Here is a 19,165-nt window from a genome sequence, read left to right on the forward strand (position 1 = left end):
AACTTCAAAAGTAAAGCAACAGGCACTCTGGAGATCTGAGAAAGTACACAAGGTTTGTTTCTCAATCTAAACAAAGACTCAGATTTTTCCTTCAGATTCTTGCAAACGCCTGCTAAGAGGACTTTGTAAGTCCTTTGTAAGGACCTCTCACTTACTCCCTTCTAATCCATTCTTTACACTGCACCTAGAGTGAACTTTGCCAGACTCAAATCTTTCACTAGCTCTCCTTAAACTCCCGGATACACTCTATGATCTCTCCTTGCCTGCTTTCCAGTCCTCTTGTTAAAGAGAATTTTTACCAATTGAATCAGATGCTCATTCCTCTCAAGCTCATTGTTAGCGTTTATTGTCTTACTTTTATTTTATTTATTTATTTATTTATTTATTTATTTTGAGACGGAGTTTCACTCTTGCTACCCAGGCTGGAGTGCAATGGCGCGATCTCGACTCACCGCAACCTCCGTCTCCTGGGTTCAGGCAATTCTCCTGCCTCAGCCTCCTGAGTAGCTGGGATTACAGGCACGCGCCACCATGCCCAGCTAATGTTTTTGGTATTTTTAGTAGAGATGGGGTTTCACCATGTTGACCAGGATGGTCTCAATCTCTTGACCTCGTGATCCACCCGCCTTGGCCTCCCAAAGTGCTGGGACTACAGGCTTGAGCCACTGCGCCTGGCCCTTTTATTTTTATTTCTGATACAGAGTCTTTCTCTGTCACCTAAGCTCGAGTGCAGTGGCACAATTTAGGCTCACTGCAACCTCTGCCTCCCAGGTTTAAGTGATTCTTGTGCCTCAGCCTCGCAAGTAGCTGGGATTACAGGCATACACCAACATGCCCGGCTAATTTTTGTATTTTTAGTAGAGATGGCGTTCCACCACGTAGGCCAGGCTGGTCTTGAACTCCTGACCTCAGATGATCTTCCCACCGCAGCCTCCCAAAGTGCTGCGATTATAGGCATGAGCCACGCACCTAGTCTATTGGTTTATGACCCAAAAGTAATATACTTACTATAAGAAATTTGGAAAATACAGAAAATATGAAAAAGGAAATAAAAATCACTTTCCTTGAGGAAAAAACTCCTATTAACATTTTGGAGTATATCCTGGCCATATTTTTTCTATGAACATATGTATATTTTTTTGAAATCTCAGAGGCATATATTAAATAAAAATTGTACTTTAAGAGTTACTACACTGAAGTTAATACTAAACCAAAAGTATGTTAAGACCACCTGAATTTTTCAATTTGATAAATGCACTTCACTACCATTTTTGGGGGCTTTTCTTGGTGTTATTTCTTTATTAGTTAAGCATAAAAAAAGTATGTTTACATTTCAGACATATAACACATTAAGATGCCCTCTATAAACATAACACTTTCCCAATATATTTTACTTCTTTGTTTTAAAGACAATTATTTAATAATAAATAAACTTAGATAACAGTCTAAAGATCGTAAATGCAACTGTTAACATTCACTTTGTTATACTGGAAGAGAAAATTTAAAGCAGTTACAGTAAACTGTTTGCTACATCATAGCCTAAAACTAGACAAAATTTGCTCTGTATTAATTGAGCTTGACAAACATTATTTTGTGATTCTATAAATACTGATATAATATTTTTACTCTATTATAAATAAATTGACATTAGCATCACAAATTACTATTTTCTCCCAGTCAGCCTATGAAATATGAATTTCCCATGGTAGTTGATAAAAAATACTGTGTGTTAAAAAATCACATGGTCAAGACTAGAATTTGAAGACAATAGCAGAGGAAGTTGATATTTAAAATCACCAAGCCGGCTGGGTGCAGTGGCTCACGCTTGTAATCCCAGCACTTTGGGAGGCCGTAGGTGGGCAGATCACCTGAGGTCAGGAGTTCAAGACCAGCCTGACCAACATGGAGAAACCCCATCTCTATTAAAAATACAAAAAATTTTCATATTTTGTTTTCATAATATTAATATAGATTTACTCTAATTTCATTATGATTATACAAGCATTCACTATTTAGTAGCTTTTTTTTTTTGAGACTGAGTGTTGGTCATCCAGACTGGAGTGCAGTGGCGTGGTCTCAGCTCACTGCAACCTGTGCCTCCTGAGTTCAAGGGATTCTTGTGCCTCAGCCTCCCGAGTAGCTAGGATTACAGGTGTGTGCCACCACATCCAGCTAATTTTTGTATTTTTAATAGAGACGGCATTTCACCATGTTGGCCACGCTGATCTTGAACTCCTGATCTCAAGTGATTTGCTTGCCTCAGCCTCCCAAAGTGTTTGGATTACAGGCCTGAGCCACCATGCCTGGCCAGTAGCTTTTTTTTTGCTGTTTAAATATGCTGTTGCAGTTTTAATAGGGCTTGGTGATTTCATTTTTATTTTTATTTATTATTATTATTTTTTGAGACAGAGTCTCACTTTTGTTGCCGAGGCTGGAATGCAATGGTGTGATCTTGGCTCACTGCAACCTCTACCTCCTGGGTTCAAGCAGTTCTTCTGCCTCAGCCTTCCGCGAAAGGTTATTTTTTAAAGCAAAACAATCTGATTTATATTAATTACCAGCTAAACTTCAGACTTAAAAGACTAACTTCTTTTCATTATAAAAGCAAATTACAAATTTTCTCATGTTCTTATAAAATATGGTTCTGTTGTATGTAATGAATCTAAGTCAGTATTCACAAAGGCTATCTGAAATTCTTTTAAACTTTCAGCCCAATGTAAAGTAAAACCTCAGTTATACACAAATAATTCAAAATTAGAACTTATAATGGAAATGTCAACAAGTCAGAACTACTAGATTACTAATGAATGGTTTCACTAAACTTCCCATGAAATACAAAGATGGCAAAATTTGATAGTTTCCAGAAAATTAAAGCTATCAGAGCTATAAATGAGGAATATATTATATACTAAAATTTATCAAGGCCAAAGCATTAAGGCTTTTAAAAAGTGATTAAGATATAAAGTAAACATCTCTAGAACATATAACATGAACAGACCACAAACCAAAACATATAAATCACTTTGTTTATAACTCTATGTTTTAAATAATGCTTTTTAAAATGAAAACATTTCTACAGTGTGGCATACAGTGATTTTTTTTTTTCTACCTCCTTGATTATCATGCAATCTTCAAACCCTCTTCCAGGCTGGAGTTCTTTCATCAAGATTTCTCTCTGAAGTCAACTTGTCCTATTTTCAGCAGGCTTTAGTGCTTTGGGGCCTTGCAAAGTTCTTTCCTCTTCTTCCTAACCCAGGCTTCTGCCCCTATCCTCAGTATCCTGGCCTCCCAACCCCTGGTTGGAAGAAAGGGAAGGCATGCTTGAGTTTCTACATTGCCTGTACACCAGTCACACACAAGGCATGGAGAACTGGGCTCGTGCATCTGGATCCTTTCTGCCAATGCATGGCCACTGCTTCTAACCATACTGTGCTAGTGGATTGTCTCTTCTCTTACAACTTCTTCACTCTGCCTATTCTCAGAGAATCCAGCCACTAGCTCCAAGGTTCTTGGGCTTGCCTAAACCTATCTGGATATTTCTATCACTTCCCCACACAGATTTCCACCCCCAAGAGGGGTAAGGTGTGGACATTAGCATCTGAACTCCTTTCTCTGATCTATCCTCTTATCTCTCCTCTCCCTAAACTGAAAATTTCCCTACACTTTCCCATTTTAACTAGAAGAGACCATTCCTACATTGTCTCCTACTTCTGTGCAAGGTGGCATTTGCCCTCTCTCTTCCCTGGGGCCATATGGTAGAAGACTGGCAGAGAAGCACAATTTATGGGAGGAATAAAAAACGCATGGTTCTGGATTTTCTAGATAATCCTTATTATGCTATGATAAACAGTACCTAATGTTGCTGATAACATTGCAGTTCAAAGCACTTTCTTGTCCGTTATCTCCTTATCATCATGTTACAGCAGGGTGGTTGAGTTTACAGAAAACAGACACTGAGATGACGGAAATCTGCACACAGGAAGTTTCTGGGAGGGAGTGCTCTCAGGAGCAGCATCCACGAGTGAGGGAAAGAAACAAGGTGGGACTGTTATATCAAAGGGCTCAGCTCATCTCAGAGGGAGCTCTGGACTGAGATAGTTTTCTTATGTTCCCCAGCCCACCCTTCATAGCCCTGCATTAACAGTCATTGGATGTGGGCCACTTACTGGGAAAGGACTGTGACAATGGATAAGTTGCCTTCAGCGGCAAATTCTGTAGGGGGACTAAGCTGAGAACCCTTAGCTGAAAACCCCAGGTGGCTGGAGAATGAGTGTTGTAGTTCTGAAGGGGGACATGGGGATGCACCACAGCATCCACTGTACGTTACCAAAAGTGAAGTTGCTTCCTGCCTGTCATTGCAGTTTATACACGGGGACCCAGGGCTCAGGGATATTAACTAATTAGATCAAACTCCCAGATCAAATATGTGATGTATGTATTTTATGTCATTTGGGCTTCCAAATAATTTGATCAGGTGTAGCTTAGTAACTTTCTTTTAAAGAAGGCTACTGAGATTCAAAAAACTAAAATGATTTCTGCAAGTATTCCAGGCCAGCCGGTGGTGAAGAAAAGATCCAGATCTGCCAATTGCATGTCTGTGCTTTTTGTATCTCACACACTGAGTTGATCTTGCCTAACTCGCTTGGATTAAAGAAATTTTAGGACTGGAAGAGACCTCAGGAAACAGTTCAACCACTTACCATTCAAAAAGATAAAGTAACTTGGTAAATTGTTCAAGGCTGCTAATAACCTCTGTGCCTCAGTTTTCTTATCAGTTAAAATGGGATGAGCCGCCCACCTACAGAGGGGTATTAAGACTCAAATGAGATAATAGATGCAAGATAAACTTGAAACCTATTAAAATGGTACAGAATGGTCAGTATTTTGCCACGTAGATACTATGTTTGGAGTAAGAAAGGACTTCCAACCATTAACAGCAACAGGGTCAGGGCTGTACACTATAGTGTCACATTTTAAGTTCTGGGGTGCTGGCATGGAAAATGTTTATGACTTAATAAGTGATTTTATTAAATTCAGATTCCTATGAAAGGTAAACAAGTTTCCATGGGGTTTGAGGGGGAACACAAAACTTTCTTTCTGAAAAGTATGGATTAGCAGTTAGAGCTTAAGAGGCTTTTGCTGTGAATAATTCTGATACTCAGAATTCATAATCACATAACTTCCTATTCTCAGATAAATAAAATAACACAGCTCAGTCTGCTTTGGTGTAAAGGAAACACTGAAGTTCCTTCCTCTGAACTTTGGAACTGTTTGTGACATAAAAACAAAAGGTCCAAAATACTTTTGTGCTTTCCTTTGTCATGCATGCAGGCTGAGTTCCTAAAACATCATAATTTAACAAAGTTCAAGTATTTGCTTTCTTTTTCTACCGACATCACAACTTCCGTTGTATTGAGTCCTTAGCACAGAGTTTGAGTTTTAAGAGAGTCTACAGATTGGTTGTTTGTTTGAATGTTTCTCTTCTGGAAAACTCATGAGTAAATTTATATTGCATACTTATAACATCACAAAATAGAAAGTTCTAGTCAATTTGTTGTTCGTAACACCACCACCACCACCACTATCTTTTCAAAGGATGCATTAGTCATCTTCGCTGCATGACAGATCATCCCAAACTTAAAACAATAATAATTATCTTTCACAGTTTCTCTGGGTCAGGAGTCTGGAGTAATTTGGATGGATACTTGTGTTTGGGAGTCTCTTGCAAGGTTGTAGTCAGATGTCAGCAGAAGCCTTTTGAAAGCTTGACTGAGGCTGGAGGAACCACTTCCCAGATGGCTCATTCACATGGCTGTTAGGATGGTGCTGGCTGTTGGTGGGAGAGCTCTGTTCCTTTCCACATAAACTCTCCAGGGCTGCTTGAGTATCCTCGGAGTATGGCGACTGGCTTCAGCCAGGGTGAGCAATCCAAGACAAGATAGAAGCTGCAATGCCCTTATGGCTTAGCCTTAGAAGCTACCCATTGGTAACTCCATTGGTAGCTCAGAGCAGTTGTCAGCTCTGATTCATTGTGGAAGGAGACTACACAAAGAGATAAATACAAGGCGGTGAGGATCATTAGGGACCAACTTGAAGGAGGAGGAATAGGCTGATATGTGAATTTTAGTCATTTCAGTGTTCATGAGTCAAGTGTGTACAGTGAGAGAGGTCTGACAGCACTCTCTGCCTTCACCCGAAGGAGGAGAAATATCATGAAGCGAAGAGAGATTCAACACAGAAAATTCAGACCCTCCAAGGATACTTACATAGCACTCAGAGAGGGTCCATTGGTCCATCTGGATGCCCCCTTCATCCTCTGAAGCAGGCAGATTAACCCTCAGAATTCTGAGCCATGTTCCCAAAGGGTTCCGTGATTTAAAAGCAAGTAGGCACAGCCAGAAATGGGAAATATGGTGTCCTATGCACTCGTGGGAGAAACTTTTCCTTCTTACTTCATATCTCAACTCTGCCAGAGTTATCATGCTATTGGTATATCTTTTTTTTTGTTTTTAGACAAAGTCTCACTCTGTCACCTGGGCCAGAGTGCAGTGGTGCAATCAGCTCACTGCAGCCTCAAACTCCTGGGTTCAAGTGATCCTCACACCTCAGCCTCCTGAGTAGCTTGGAATACAGATGCGTGCCACTGAGCCCAGGTAATTTTTTATTTTTTGTAGAGACAGGGTCTCACTTTGTTGCCCAGGCCGATGTCCAACTCCTGGGCTCAAGCTGTCCTCCCACCTCAGCCTCCCAAAGTGCTAGGATTACAGACATCAGACCATATCTGGCCCTAAAGGACTATTTAAAAACTACAGTAAAAAAATTTTTTTAAACAGAATTTCACTCTTATTGCCCAGGCGGGAGTGCAGTGGCATAATCTCAGCTCACCACAACCTCCTCCTCCTGGGCTCAAGCAATTCTTCTGCCTCAGCCTCCCAAGTAGCTGGGATTGCAGGCATGCACCACCACACCTGGCTAATTGTGTATTTTAGTAGAGATGGGGTTTCTCCATGTTGGTCAGGATGGTCTCAAACTCCTGACCTCAGGTGATCTGCCTGCCTCAGCCTCCCAAAATGCTGAGATTACAGGTGTGAGCCACTGCTCGGCCTAGTAAAATTTTTTTATCCAGGTCAGTGGATAAATATAGAACCCTACAAACAGCGGGTGGAGAGGGTAGGGGGGAAGTATATTCAGCAACTGTGAAGCATTCTCTGATTTAGACCATCTTTAGTAACAACTTTAATGGCCTTTCTTAACACTCAAGGTGGAAAATTCAAAATTCAGAGGGCAAAATATAAGAGCAATCCTATAAATCATTTAGTGTGAATTTGGTTTAAATTTATTCCATGTCAGAGAACTTTCATTATTAAGATAGTCAAAAGAACATGTCATAAATTAAGATCTTTTGTTTATAAAGAATATTCCTCATATTCCTATTTATATGAAAAATGTAATCTCTAATTATATGCATAATCTTTCCAGATTCAACCATCAGTAACTATTTTGGATGCCAAATAAAGACTGCATTTGGGCCAGGGCAACAGTGCGAGACTCTGTCTCAAAATAAATTTAAAAAGTTCTGATGATTTAGGAGCTAAGGAAAAGAAGGAATCAAGGACCTTCTTTGGGCTATTTGTCTAAGCTGCTAGGTGAGTAGTGAGTGGTAACATTGATTAAAAGTGAGAGGAACAAACTTTGAGTATTAGAGGGATGGATATTAGAGTTATGTTTTAGACACAACATATTTAGAATACGTATTAGCCATCCAATTGAAGATGGACATTAGAGTTGGAATTTGAGACTGAAGGGTCACAAATATTGAGCATGTAGACCTCTCAGCATGCACTCAGAAACTTTGACATAAGATACACGCCCATAAATGTATATTCACATTCACCAGTACTCCTGCCCCACCCTCCCAAAGTGCTGGGATTACAGCCATGAGCCACTGCACCCAGGTGTCCTAGTTTCAAAACACTCTGTGATGTTGTCTAGAACTACTCCCAGATATATTATGAAATCCTAAAAGAAACTAACAAAATTTTAAAAAGAAACCTAGGCAGGACACGGTGGCTCATGCCTGTAATCCTAGCATTTTGGGAGGCTGAGGTGGGAGGATTGCTTGAGGCCAGGAGTTGAAGACCAACTTGGCCAACATATCGAGGCCCTGTCTAAGATAATTAGTTAATTAATTGATAAGTAAGTATGAAAAAAGAAACCTTCCAATTAATTTGATTTCACTTTAATCTTGGAGCCTTTAACACACTCTTGGAAGGAGGAAGGGCATCTTTAACTCAAATAATAATATTGTTTAAAAAGGTTTGGGCATCGTGGAGCCATGGGGTAAAATGGTGGAAACCCCATTTACTGCTCTTGACCTTAAATGAAACTATTGTGAGATTTAAAGGAAAGACCAAAGAATCAAAGGGCTAGGTTTCTTCTAGCCCTAGTTCTGCCACTTTCCCACTGGGTGACCTATATATACCACAAGCCACTGACTACCTCTGAGTTTCCTTTGTATTCTTCAAAATGGAAAAGATACCATCGACCTCCCGTAGTTGCTTTGAGACTTAAGCAAGATAATTAATGTGAGTGCATCCTGTGAATGCACAAACATAAAACATTTTTAAAACCTTTGTGAAAGGATTCGTATTTTGGGATAGGTGCTACCTGTTAAATAAAATATTTTACTACATTTTAAGAATAAATACATATTTGAAAATATCCTTTTTGTTTTCAAATTTATTTTTTATTTTTTGGGGACGGAGTTTCACTCTTGTTGCCCAGGCTGGAGTGCAATGGCGCGATCTCAGCTCACCACAACCTCTGTTTCCCGGGTTCAAGTGATTCTCTTGCCTCAGCCTCCTGAGTTAGCTGGGATTACAGGCATGCGCCACCACACCTGGCTAATTTTGTATTTTTAGTGGAGATGGGGTTTCTCCATGTTGGCCAGGTTGGTCTCCAACTCCCAATCTCAGTTGATCCGCCCACCTCAGCCTCCAAAAGTGCTGGGATTACAGGCATAAGCCACCGTGCCTGGCCTGTCTTCACATTTTAAGTTGAGCATTGATAGATAGAGGAACTCTTCTGGAATAGAATTATAGAGGGAAAATGTGATCCAACAATCATGGATCATGGAAAAGTGACCTTTTAGGACAGATTAATTTATTAAAGAATATATGAAATCTATACACTAAATAATTTATTGGACAAAGATGAAAAGTATTCTCAAAATGAAAATCAAAGAAGAGTCTAGCAATCTGTGAATTGATAAATCTTGGAGTGTCTTACTAAATGGCAGGAGAACCAACCATATACTTTATATTGGCCTGGTCTTTACCAACGTTGGGATTATTTTTATTTATTTTTTATTAGTTCTTATGATATGGGTAAGACAGTCTGAAAACAGCATGAGTACTTTCATCACCTAATGCAGGTAATGAACTTGACTTAATGTAAATAAAGAGAAATTTCAACTACACGGCTCTATGGCCACACGTCCAGATTTTCTTGCTCTAACTTTTGCTCCACCTTGCACAACACACTGCCTTTGCTTGGAATGAGCCTTATCATTGCAGACTGGCCCAAGCCAGTTTTTATTTCTTCCCACTGATGTACCTTATTCCCATTCCAGTATCAGTTCACGTGTGTGACATGTTATTAGAGGCGTGGCTTATGCTGACAGACAATATAAACTGATAAAATTTATCAAAGAACTCATGTTCCGAACCTTGCATCTACACAGATTGGTGAATCAATGTGCACTGATTTAAGTTAAGATAAAATGTTGGGACATATAGGCCATTTTAAAACATGACCCTTTACTTTAAGAGTTTTTTTTTTTTTGGTAATTGAGCATTTCACAGTCCTGATTGTGTCAGTAAAGAAGGATGCTGCAGCCTAGGCAACACAATGAGATCCTATCTCTCAAAAAATGTTTAAAAATAAGCCAGGCATGGTGGGCATGTCTGTGGTCTCAGCTACTTTGGAGGCTGAGGCAGGAGGGTTGCTCGAGCCCAAGAGGTTGAGGCTGCAGTGAGCCATGTTCATGCCACTGCACCCCAGCCTGGGTGGTAGAGCAAGACCCTGTAAAAATAAATAAATACATAAATAAATAAAGGGAGAAAGAGAGGGAGGAAGGAAGGAATGAAAAGAAAGAAGTAAAAAAAGGAAGGAAGGAAGGAAAGTGCCATGTGTTTCTCTAGAGGGCAGACCTAGGACTGATGATTTGAATCATAGACAGTTGCTGGCTTAGTATAAATAAATTTCCAATGGTGAGAGCTTTCCAAAAAAATACTTCGTTGGTTGATAATCCTGAGGTCAGGAGGTTTCTGTCAGAGGCAGATAGGTATTTGTTAGGGATGTTCATTCATCCACTCACCTGTTCATTGACCTATTCATCAGAAGTATATTGAGAACCAACTATATGCTCAATATATAGTTGATATAATGGGGCATTCCATGGTGTGATTTACAAGGGGATACAAGTTCATGGAGCTTAGTCTAGAAGACAGAGGTTTGGATGACAGTAGGATGAGGCAAAGAAGGGCCTGAACACAATGTCCTGTTTTACTCCTTAAAGCATTATAAGGCTTTACCTGGGAGGTTGTTAGAAGTACAGAATGTCAGGTTCTACCTGAATCAAAATCTACATTTCTAACAAAATCTCAGGGTGGTTTTGTGTTTTAAAAAAACGCTGTTCTAGGTTTCTTTCTAAACCCAAGATTACATTTTTCTGTGACTCAATATCCTTCCATGCCAGTAATGAAAGATCCTGGAAGAAGTAAGTGTCTGTATGAGGTTTACAGCCATGGAGTGTCTTCTCAACAAGGGGCCAGATTCTCAGGAAGTCACCTCAGTGTAGACCTAAGTTTCCAGGCCAGTCTGGAAAAAGTCTTAAGACACCTAATGTCTTTTTCCTAGATTATTATATTGGCAGCCTCAGTGCCACCATCACTAGTTTCCCTTCACTAGTCCAGCATCTGCCTGACTTTTAGATTCCACAAATAGTTAACGATTAAATCAAGCAAGAAGGAAAATCTTATTCACACCTGAGTCAATTTCAATACCTCTCTGATATTTTTCACATATTGTAGGAAACCTGGCTTTTCCTTAAAGATAAAATCAACTACACCCCCCTACACACACACACGCACGCATGCACCAGAATGTGGCCTCTTCTGCTGGAACATCTCTGATGTCTGCCGTTAGGATAAATAATTTTAGGAAGGACTTCTGTGATCCACCCCTGCCCCAATCCCTGGAGCCCCCTCCTCGCATCTAAAGCAGGTGGCCCATTATTCTCTCTCAAAGTTGCATGTTTACGTCCTTCATGGTACTTCATTAATCATCTCAGTGATTTTATTGTTTTTTTTACGTGTTTACTGTCTCTTTCTTCCTACTGGGTTGTAATGTCTGTGAGGGCAGAGAACCTGTCTTATTTTCCATAGCACAGTGCCGAGCACTGAATAGCCTTACAATAAATATCTGTTGAATGAGTTAATGAATATAGTAAAGTCATTGTTTTTACTTGAAAGTTTTATTTGCCTCAAGTGAAGTTATGGACAATTACAATTTGCAGGAGTTTTTCACAGAAATGAAATAGAATGGCTTCAAACTTTGATTGTGAAAGTAAGGTAATTGAGGGAAAGAATGAAGATGACACCTTTTCTATTTTACGGCTGGAATATCTCTTTTGTCAACTATAATTACTACAGGTATGCTGCAGTGTAACTTTCTCCTGTTGAGTAGATGACATCATCTTAATACAATCTTTTTTCTTTTTCAATCTCTAACAGTGCTATAAATCAAACACAAGGTCAATAAAGTGAATTTGGGGTCATCTTGTCTTTTGCTAGTTTCCTGATTGGGAGGCTTACCCTTGGCTTATGATTACATCCATTTGGCAGAAAGTCAGCTTATTTGATAGGTAAGGACATCCACATGTCTGTTTTCTTGGTAGAATTGATCCCCCTTTACCAGAAATACAATATAAATGGATCTGATGTGTCAGACCTGCAGATGCTGTTTTTCCTAATTCCCTCAATGCTCCCCTAGCTCATGTCTGAGGAATTGAATGAATAACACAGGAGAGGTTAGCATCCAGTATGACATCAGCTCAATAAGCTGATCAGCCTGGAACTGCACTTGGCTGGCAGAGCTCATTTTTCTTCCCCTGCCCCACTAAGTTATAGGTTTTAGGGGAATAAGGATGTTGTTTTCTTCCTTTGCAGTTTTGCAAACATATATGCCAACTGCCTGACAGATTGATAATAAATACTAACTGTATATTTGTGAACTCCTTTGGACTTTGTGGAAGACTATTTTAGGTAATATAAATTATTTAGGATACAAACACAATTTTCTTAACCCAAAAAACAAAAACTCCCATCTTCTTCATTGAGAAACACTAAGTAATGCATGGTAATTACAACCAATATGAAATTGCTGAGTGCAGAGTCTATGCTAGGCATTGCTCTAAATGATTCGGTATATTCTCTTATTATCCTACCATGGCATGCCAGACACTGAAATGTATATAGAAGGACTAATTTAGAGAATGGGGCGTGTTAAAGGATTTTATTGTTTGTTTATAACGCATTTAACAGAGAAGTCGGGGTTCACCTTCCTTTTCTTTAGTTCTTAGGGTTGGAAACAATGCCATGTAAGCAGGAGAGAAATTGCTTTCATTGTTTTTTCTACCTCATGCTCTTATATTATGCTATGGTTTGGCTGGGCCCCAATCCAAGTCTCATCTTGAATTGTAGTTCCCGTAATCCCCATGTGTCATAAGTGGGACCTCCTGGGAGGTAATTAAATTATGAAAGTGGTTCCCGCATGCTGTTCTCATGATAGTGTGAGTTCTCACAAGATTTGATGGCTTTATAAGTGGTTTTCCGCCCCCTTTGCTCTGCACTTCTCTCTCCTGCCACCATGTGAAGGGCGTGTTTGCTTCCTCTTCTACCCTGACTGTAAGTTTCCTGAGGCCTCCCAAGACATGCAGAACTGTGAGTCAATTAAACCTCTTTCCTTTATAAATTACTCAGTCTCTGATATTTCTTCCTAGCAGTTTGAGAAGGGACTAACATATATTACAATATCCTTATTTTCCTGATGAAGAAGTTGAGATTCAGAGACGTTAAGGTCTCATGGGTAGTAAATGTTTAAGTCAGGTTTATACTGTAATTTATCTAATTCCAGAGTCCATGGTCTTGACAAATATACTATAAAGTGCCTCAAACATTTATTAAAGTTTCTAATAATTGGTTGTGGCTTTTAAAATTATTTTTGAAGAGTAACCTTTACTTTTTAAAAAAATAAAATAAGGTTATATTTAAAAGAATGTTAAGACAAGAATCTGGGAACATGGGTTCTAACCAGCACCTATCATAAATGAGGTTAACTTCTATTCTATTACTTAACTTCTATTTCAATTAGGTATCTACATAAAAATTTTATTATTTCATTCCAAGGTTCTTACAAACAACTTTACAGAAAAATTAAAAAGTCATTTAGTGGCTCATCTGTACCTTGTCTCTACACATAACTTTTTAAAATTTGTTGTAATCAATGTATCAGTGCTATATTATGTTTGCTTTGTAATTTTCATTTTCTAAATTATTAAAGTCAGAGAATAGTGATTTAGAATAAATTATCATAAAAAACTAATCTAGATAAATAGTGCTATGGCCTGAATTTTTATGTCCTTCCAAAATTTAACCCCCATGGTGATGGCATTAGGAGGTGGGGCCTTGAGAGGAAATTGGGAATATGAGGGCAGAGCCTGCATGAATGGGATTTGTACGTTTATAAGACATCCCCTGGCCTGGCACGGTGGCTCACACCTGTAATCCCAGCACTTTGGGAGGCCAAGGCGGGTGGATCATGAGGTCAGGAGTTCAAGACCAGCCTGGTCAAGATGGTGACACCCCCTCTCTACTAAAAATTTTTTAAAAATTAGCTGACTATGGTGGCGGGCACCTGTAATCCAAGCTACTCAGGAAGCTGAGGCAGAGAATTGTTTGAACCTGGGAGGTGGAGATTGCCATGACCCAAGATCACACCACTGTACTCTAGCCTGGGTGACAGGGCGAGACTCTATATCAAAAAAATAAAAAAATAAAAAAAGACACCCCAGAGAGCGCCTTGCTTCTTCTACCATGTGAGGACTCAGCAAAAGATGGCCGTCTATAAACCAAGCAGGCCCTCTCCAGGCACAGAATCTACTGCTCCTTGATCTAAGGCTTCCCAGCCTGCAGACTATGAGAAATAAATTTATGTTGTTTATAAGCCAGCCAGTTTACGACACTTCGTTATAGCAACCAAAACAGACTAAGACAGGAGTTTTTAATTTGACTGCACATTAGAAACACCTGGATGGGGATGGTGGGGGTGGGTGGGGGTCATTTTGAAAAAATATGGTCTTTGGCCAGGCATGGACGCTCATTCCTACAATCCTAGCACTTTGGGAGGCCAAGGCTGGTGGATCACTTGAGGCCAGGAGTTCGAGACCAGACTGGCTAACATGGTAAAACCCTGTCTCTACTAAAAATACAAAAATTAGCTGGGCGTGGTGGTGCATGCCTGTAATCCCAGCTACTTGGGAGGCTGAGGCAGAAGAATTGCTTGAACCCAGAAGGCGGAGGCTGCAGTGAGCCTAGATTGTTCCACTGTACCCTAGCCTGGGTGACAGGGCAAGCCTCTTGTCTCAAAAAAAAAAAAATAGGTCTTGGAGCAATAGACCAGTTTATTAGAATCTCAGGAGTGGGGACTGGACATCAATATTTTTTAAATTCCCCCTCTCCCATTATTTTAATATGTAGCTGAAGGTTATATTTATATACTGCAAGTACTTTTGCACCAGCCTAATAACTGCTGATCTAAAATAGATCATTGTTTATTGTACTATGATCTCTGATAATTGCTCAACTACCTTCTCAAGAGCCAACTGATTCAGTAATATAGGAGTCTAATGTACCATAAATTATTAATCCCAAACAATTATCAGATTCAGTAGTTCCTTATTCTAATAGTACAAGTTGGGTTTAAAATATTTCTTGTTCAATAACAATTTCAAGTCAGCCATTATAGTTTGTTTAATGGCTGTATTCATCTCTGAGTCCTTAATAATTATGGAAGTAGAATGGATCCCTGCATACTAGATATTTGAAATGTGAAAGGAAGACAAGGAGCATCTGGCAGTCTGAAAAAAACTTGTGGGTTGAGGGTTTGAGTTTTGAAGTTCCCTTTTGAATTCGACATTGGTTTATTTGGGAATCTTTATTTTAAAAGTAAAACAATGACATAATTTTACATTTTTTTCTCAAATTCTTCAATTCCTAAATGTCAGAACTTACCTCCACAGTGAAATGGGACTTTCACTGATTTTCATTAATTCATCTCCAGGAAATTCAGCAGTAAAACTTAAATTTATATTCAATGATACTTAAAATCTCTTATCACCAGAGGACTCTGAAAGGCATGGTGAATGATACCTACTTCTAGGTCAGGACACAGAGGAGAATCAACTGTTTGGATAGCTGAGTAAAGAAATTATCTGAAATTCCACAGTCGTAACACTGGAAAACAGACATGGTTGTAACTTATTTATTTAGTTAACTATCTGATCTCAGGCACTAGAGGAAAGAACGTTATTATATGATTCACAAATGGGCCTGCAGTTCATTGTACCTGATATGTTCGAAAGGCTTATTTGGGCCCATCCTGCTGCCCAAGAAGGCCCACTCTCTGATCAGAGTGCAGTCACTGGCCATGAGCCATTGATAGAGGTCAATCTGAGAACCATCTAGGGAATGAGGAGCAGAGAAAAGGCTCCCTTAACCCTCCGTCTGATGTGAACCTCCTGCCAGAACACATGGAGAACCCTCTCTGTGGGAGCTGCAGCAGCAGCAAGGAAAGAAAAAGCCAGGTATAGCCAGTGTTGCTTAAGGTCTTTCTGCTTGTTTATCACCTTTGGCTTCTTATTTGTAACTCTACCATGGATAACAGAATTAAATGTAAATAGATGCATGCCCTCTTTAAAGAAGAGACCTGGTGTCCTGCAGCCATTCCTCCTCTTATGTAGATATACAGTGTCTCTTTTTTGGCTCTGTTCTCTCATCATTTCATTTTTATTTGCCTGTATTGAGACCTGGTTCCTGGATTTCAAAGTGCTGCCATGAGAGACAGCAAAAGAAAAGACTCCTCATAGGTCAGGATCCTGCCGAAAGAGAGCACTTATGTAACCCGATGGTCCTTTTGGTGGTCACTTTCATTCTCGACTTCAATCTGAAGTAGCCTCTGATGAGAAAGCTGCTGAAAAGCAGGAGAGTGAAAAACCATTTCTAAAACTATGAGGGTTCTTCTGTTCTATGTGAAAAGTCTTCTTTGAAGGTTAAGGGAGGGCGGAAAAGGCTGAGGAGGAGACTTCCACATTGGAAGTTATGATGGCAGTGGCCATTGCTGATTTTGTTTAATTCATGTATTGTAATACACTGTACTGAATCCATACTCATCTACCTATGGCAGGTAACATAATATGATTATCCTTCCTGTATTCAGAGGGACCGAACTTAATCTTTTATAATGAATAGGTACAAGAGTCTTGTGCTGTATTCCTAATCTAAAGACTTCTAAATTCATTCACAGAACTGTTTTTGTTTCATGCATCAAATTTACTTTATATTTACATATATATTTTTTTGAGACAAGAGTTTTGCTTTGTCACCCAGACTGGAGTGCAGTGGCGCGATCTTGGCTCAGTACAACCTCTGCCTCCCAGGTTCAAGCAGTTCTCCTGCCTCAGCCTCCTGAGTAGCTAGGACTACAGGCACGTGCCACCAGGGCCAGCTAATTTTTGTATTTTTAGTAGAGATGGGGTTTTACCATGCTGGCCAGGCTGGTCTCGAACTCCTGATCATGATCCGTCCTCCTTGGCCTCCCAAAATTACAGGCGTGAGCCACCACGCCCGGCTTATATTTTTTAATAGCATATATTTTCCTGCTTTTCTAAAATTATGCTAAAATATTTCTAAAATATATTTATTGCACACTTTTTAAAAATAATAGAGACCAATTTCCTCTGCTTGGTGACCTTCATCGTTCAGCACTCATCTCAAGCACTGGTTCCTTTCCAAAGCCTTTGTCATATTCCATAAAGCAGAGTTTGATACTTTCACCTTTAGTTATGTTTCATTACTCTTACTACCATACAAAATTATGTTGTGTTATAATTGTCTGTGTACATCTGTTTCCTTCACTGGACTATGAACTCCTTGAGAACAAGGCATATGAATTATTCATCATATTAATAAAAACCTAAACCTAGCACTGGCACACAATAGAAGCTCAATAAATGCTAGTTTCTGGCATGAACAGATTGGTTACCGGCAAGAGTGAAAATTAGAATCACAATGTTTTAGAGCCGGGAGAGATCGACAATCTAATTCATTCCCTGCATAGTTTTCATCCAGCTAGTTAGTACTTCATCGAGGTTTACAATACAAATCTTAGGAATTCTGGCAAGATGGTAGTAGTAGTGAAATAGTTCTTTAGTTCTTAAATGCCCCATAACGACACTCCTCTCCTATTAAAATATACAAAACTAGGATAGCTAAAGCCAAAGCCTATCGACAAACTCAAAACAAGCTAAGTGAAAAAGTACCGCCATCAACCCCAAAGTATAAGCAGATAGGGGCAAAATACGAGCAATAAAACCTGTGTGGTATCAGCATTTACATAGGAAGCATGGGGCATCTGACAGATCCAAGCAAAGTAGAATCTCAAAATCACCAATAGATAGATACTCACTGGAAAGCATAGTTGGCCAACTTGAGAGAACAGTTTACCTGAGAGGAATTTGTATAAACTCCAACTTGTGGGTAAGTAAAAGAACAATACAGTGATAAGTTCTGAAAGGGATGGAGTGGTCTTGGCCTTGTCAACTCTTGAAATTAACCAGCATGAACAGGCGTGGTGGCTCAGGACTGTAATCCCAGCACTTTGGGAGGCCAAGGTGGGCAGGTCACTTTAGGTTAGGAGTTTGAGACCAGCCTGGACAACATGTTGAAACCCTGCCTCTACTAAAAATACAAAAACTAGCTGGATGTGGTGGTGGGCACCTGTAATCTTAGCTACTTGGGAGGCGGAAACAAGAGAATCGCTTGAACCCGGGAAGCAGAGGTTGCAGTGAGCTGGGATCATGCCACTGCATTCCAGCCTGAGTGACAAAGCAAGACTCCGTCTCAAAAAATAAACAAATGAACAACAATGAAAAAAATAAGAGAAAAAATAAATTAACCAATAGAAGCTTCCTTTCAGGACAAAGTTCCATGTTGAGGAAAAACTGCTGGGAGTAGGTCTAATTGAGCAGGACAGACAGACCAGGGATGGCCAAAGGAAAAAGATTCAGATAGAAGTGAAGGAGAAGAACAGAGCCAGGGGATATTAGAAATAAGAAGCCAAAATTTTGGGCTAAGAAGAGAGAGCAGAGATCAGAGAGTAAGTATTTTAAGCTTTGAGACCTACAAGATCTCTATCACAATGACTCAACTCTCCCATTTTAGCATAAAAGTGGCCATAGATAATATGTAAACAAATAATCATTACCTATATTTCTTTTATTCTTTTTTCTTTGAGATATTGTCTCGCTCTGTTGCCCAGGCTGGAGTGCAGTGGCGCAATCTCGGCTCACTGCAACCTCCATCTCCCGGGTTCAAACAATTCTCCTGCCTCAGCCTCCTGAATAGCTGGGTTTACAGCCTCCTGCCACCATACCCGGTTAATTTTTGTATTTTTGTAGAGATGGAGTTTCACCACGTTGGACAGGCTGGTCTTGAACTCCTGACCTCAGTTGAAGGCCTGAACAAAAAAGGCAGACCCTTCTCTGAATTATAGAGAATTCTTCCTGCCTGACATATTTTGACCAAGGACATCAGCTTTTTTCCTGCCTTCTGACTGGAACTACGTCATTGGCTCTCCTAGGTCTGTAGCTTGCAGATTCGCCCTGCAGATCTTGGGACTTGCCAGCCTCCATAATCACATATTCCAATTCCTTACAGTAAATCTTGTTTTTTTTTTTTTTTTTTTTTTTTTTTGGAATAATATTCCTCTGTTTTCCCGGGTGGGTTTCAGGGACACAATGTCTGTTGGCTCACTGGAACCCCTGCCC

The sequence above is a fragment of the Sapajus apella genome, unplaced genomic scaffold (genome assembly GCF_009761245.1).
Source record: "Sapajus apella isolate SASKATOON/1434 unplaced genomic scaffold, GSC_monkey_1.0 scaffold78, whole genome shotgun sequence".
Lineage (NCBI taxonomy): Eukaryota > Metazoa > Chordata > Mammalia > Primates > Cebidae > Sapajus > Sapajus apella.